Here is a 5092-nt window from a genome sequence, read left to right on the forward strand (position 1 = left end):
GCTTTTATTGTTAAATATTAGAAAGATATTTGCCAAGCTTTTCTCCTGGGCACACTTTTATCTCAGCGCTTTGTGGATGACTTATGTTTCATGGCTCATATTTAATGGGTCAGTAAAGGCGGGGGAGAAAAGACAATTGAATTACAAAAGCCCTGTATGCAAAGACAGAGAATTTCATAGGATGTTCTTTACATTGAAAGTGCTAATCTTTTGGATTACATGTAATCCTGGCATCTGTTATTCCCAAATCCCACTTCTTCCTCTGACATGAATGTGATCTACCTACAGAAAACACCCATGATTTCCTAACTGCATTTGTTTTATGACCCTGCAGTCAGATTGATGTAGGGGAATTCCGAGTAGATTTTTATCAGATGGAAAACACCAGTGAGCCAGTATCAAGGCTGTTAAATCTACGCGTATTCATTGAGTAGACACAATTATCTAGGTCCCAGGTAGACGAGATAGGCAAATCAGTAATTTCCTCCCCCTCTAGAATGAGGCACTTTCACTCAGTCGGATAGTAAGCGAGATATCAGGAGCAGAGGAGGAGCAGAGGGTCATGGTGGGCATGAGCAATAGAGTGAAAGAGAGTTACAACAATAGTTCAAAGACTCCCGGTTCGTATTTGATCCATTGTCCCTCATGGTCTTTAGAGACCACCACCAACAAGGCATCGTCTTACTCAGGTTGACAGGGTTTTGTATAGCCTAGATGCCCTGTGAGATTAGGTTCAGGTGAAGCCCAGGGTTAGGGGAGAGTGGGAGGAATGGTATTTCATCAGTGTTTTATGCTGTTTCGGTGAGAACATGAGACAGTTTGGTGAGTTTGCACTTGTTTAAATGATAGATTTGGAGTTTTATCTGCAACAGAAGTTGCAATTATTTACATCGTTTTGTGAGATTGTAAAAGAAAAATGTGTGTAATGAGAAAGAAGCCAGATAAGCAAATGGCTGTCTCTCCGTCTGATAGGGTTTTAATATCCCTCCTAGAGGATTATCACAATGACCCATTTTATTCCTCACCAGATTCCCCCCCTGTGTAATTACCGCTTGCCTCTATCTCTCTCTCAGTGGCAAAATTGATGGGTGGAAGATCTTGAGAAATATGTGAGTAAAGGCCAAATAGGGAAACAGCTCAGAGGCACACCACAGTGAATGAGAATTTGGAGGATGCTAATTAAACAATGTCATGATTTATTGACAGTAACAAAACATTTACTGTTTCAATCCAAAAGGCTTGGTTTCCTGGAAAATGTATCATTTGGTCAAAGTTCTGTCAACTTCTCCGCCCCAGTGCTTGTTATAACCGAGGGTTTAGAAAGTCAAGACCATCAATATTATATGGTGAGACGGGGCCTTCATATATTTATTAAACAAAACCAATGAGATGGATTACAGTCTCTAGGTACGCCTTTGCCCATTTTCTGTTAATAACTTTTATCATTAGACTTCGTTTGGTTGTTGAAAAACAAATCAAGGTAAGAGAATCAACCACTGAGAGTCAGACCAGTTTAACCAGCCACTGAGCTCATTACAAGCTGTCAAGAATGTTTTCTTATCATGCTCTCATCTTATTTTTTATTCAAAACTCATTAATGATAGAAAATCATTTGTCTAGCGTCACATATTTAAATTTACTTCCTAGAAAGCCTCTTTGCATCAGCATGTGCAGAACGCCAGCCTCAGACCACAGGCTTTTGGCCGGCTCATGAATGCACAGGACAGAGATATTATCTGCCTTAGGGAGGATGTTTGGGGAGTGGGAGTGGGAGTGGGAGGGCTGTAAGGCTTCAGTGTGCCAATGCAGCTAACAGCCAGGAAGGCAAAGTGTTGACTCTGCAGATTTAAGCCAGCTACTGATGACTATGGGGCTAAATACTGACCCCATGGACTAATAAAGAAAATCACCTCAGGCACGAGCCGCAGGGGTCAGAGGTAACGGCATGGCTGGGAAAAACACAGGCCGTGGCTTTCGATCACTACTCTGCCTAATTGAAATGACAGTTGAAGACCGGTGGGGGTAACAGTGTTTATTTACGTCTTTGTTACGTGGTGGGCAAGCACAAAGATATGCCTGGCCCGGCCAGGGATGACATCGCTCCTGTATGCTGTCTGGCTCCGGGATCTCTGCACTAGTACAATAAGGACTTCCTGTCTGCCATCAGATTCCCCTGCATTCCACCCAGGCCCGGGATGAGGCGAGCGAAATGCTGGGACAGGGTTTTGTAAAAGAGTATGAGTCCTAATCAAACTGACAATATGGACATGCTCCCTTCTTTTGACCCCCAAGCTGACCCTCAGTCTGACCTGTCATCTATCCGGGACCTGAAACAGTCTGCGATTGACTGAAACTGTAGGAAGGTTGGTTTCCTGTGCTTAAACAGATGTTTAGCGATGGTCAACACCCTGATTCCCAGTGCTGACAACAGCTTTTTCTATAAAGAATATGTGCAAGGTAGTTACTGTACCAGTATGACTAGTAACACTTAATTGAAGCATGATGATTAATAAAAGTACATTTAACTATTAAAAGAACAATTAAAATTACATTTTATGTTTTTTCTTGGTAAATAAACATGACTTTTAACAATGTTTGTACCAGTAATATTTAGCAAATTATTATTTGGCATCTATTAAATTGTAATTTAGTGACAGAATAGCATTTTCATTATAAATTTTAATTTATATATGTTATTTCTTCATGAAAATATGTTCATTATCAGGACACTATGAGATCAGGTGGGTTAATTTCAGGGTGGGATTGAGTACATGCTACTAGTAGCTCCTAATGCCTAATGACTCAAAAGAATATAGCTGATACAACAAACAATGGAATATAAGACGACTGCACCGAGAAAGAGGCCTGACCCTATGATGCTCTCAATAACTACCAGGGAAAACAGAAGAGAGGCAAAAGATAAAAAAAAAGGGAAGGAATGACGAATAATGGAAAATGATACATGTATTGTGATTATTAGTTTTATTAAATACACAAAACAGTTACTTACCGGTTACTTAGACTATACTGCTGTAAAAAAAAAAAAAAAAGAGCCCTGATGTTGCTATTTGAAGAAATGGGGGAAGACAGTATTCAAGCTCTCCTGTTTCAGTGGGGTCAAGGTGAGAGAGCAACCTTCAGCAACCTGAGTACTAAAACAGCCTGCTGCTGTCTAGCGTGACTAGACATGCAGCATTAATGGCCTTCCTGAGAGGACCGTCGGCACAGGAGGAAAAGAACACAAATACTCCCCTCACACCCCAGCAGTACAGAAGATAGGGAAGATTATATGTCTGTGTCAGCGCAACAGAAGTGTGTGGTTTAAAGGATTACAACAACATTTCAGGAAAATGGTGTAATGATCAACATATCCTGTAAATTAGAGCATAGACAAAGAATATCTATGTATCCCCAGTGGATTGCTTGCCTGGATGCTCCACGCAAACACTTTAAAGGTCCAACATTATGCACATTTTAGCCTCATACTTATATATTGTGTTTCTACTACTATTATGTTGACTATACATGCTTTAATGCTCAAAAACATGTTATTTTTCTCACAATGTCTGTCTGAATATGACAACCGTACAGTTAGTTTAAAGGTAGTCTCTGAATACGGACTGTGTGCATTTCTCTGTGGATTGAGCTTCTTGGTACTTTCACTGTTAATATAGCACCTTGCCCTGCTTTATCATAAATAAAGACATGGGAATCTTAGCCTTTACAATATTGGACCTGTATCAGAACCAGAAGCATGTCCCCAAAGTGGAAGCCAATAGGATACATTAAACACAGTATCTATACAGTATCTCATGGTACAATGTCCAGTGTAAGCAAGATTAACCTGGATGTGATGAGTAAATGGTATTAAATAAATAAACCATGAGATAATGCATTTACATGGAAAGTAATTTCCTGTGTGAAATGACAAGAATATAATATCCACAAATAGGACCATTACCAGTTCCTAACAGGAACAGCACTTTGTTTCATGCTAATTCTAATAATGGTAAGAGGATGAATACGCTTGGGGTCATTTCATTCAGTGCAGGAAATGAGCAACTATTGTGTTGCCCTCTTTTTTAATTTAGCTGCTGAGAAGGTTCAGGTTTCTGTCGACACTTCATTCTGTGGAATTAAAGGATCACTGCCTGGGTTCCTCAAATGTTGGCAAACTGCATGAACATTGACGGTTGTCACAGGTGATTAATAAGTATACAGTACATTTGATCCCATTGTGTTTTCAGGTTTTTGTTAAAGCCATTCAAGGTGCTGATTACTTCTGATATTCCGCTCTGAAAGGTGGCCTTTGTGCCACCCTGCACCAGCACTGCCAGGCCTTCATAAATAGCTTTCAGTGAGAGAATTAGGATAGATAGAGAAATTAAGTGTGTCCCTTTCCTATTCAAGGATTCATCAAAAACAGATTTTGTCCAGTCTTTTGTTTGTTTTCCAGCCTTGAATCGGCTTCCCTCATCGTGGGACATATACAAATAAGCATGCACACACACTACAACAAAGTGTGTTGGATGTAATATGCAAATCTCCTAAATATGTAAAGGTAAACTGAAGTTACTAATGTGCAGAAAAAAGCACTACAACACATCAGCTGTCACATTACAATATGTAATGTAAGTTTATATAGCAGTTGATACAATGAAGTGGATAAACAGGCTTTAACGTATTCCATGACACAATGAAATTATTTTTAGATCTGATCTGATGTCATTTACATGTGAACACAGGGAGAGAAAAATATGCCCATTGTTCACTCTTCAAATGAACTGTAATCATTCCTATCTGATACTCATGTGTATCACAAGCTCACACATTTGGGTTTCTACTAAAAGATGTTTACAAAAAAATTAATATACATTATTTTCCTCATACTGTTTGTCTGAATATTTATTTCTGGGTCTTCAGAATCAGAATCAGATTCAGAAAAACTTTATTGTCCATTGCAAAGCATTGACAATTTGTCTGTGACGAGGCTCACAGATAGATAACACATGTTAAAAATACATACACAGACATAACGACGTAAAATGCAGTAAGCTATACAACACACAGAAATCTAAAAACACTTGCTGTA

This window comes from Echiichthys vipera (assembly GCF_963691815.1).
Source record: "Echiichthys vipera genome assembly, chromosome: 11".
NCBI classification, from domain to species: Eukaryota; Metazoa; Chordata; class Actinopteri; order Perciformes; family Trachinidae; genus Echiichthys; species Echiichthys vipera.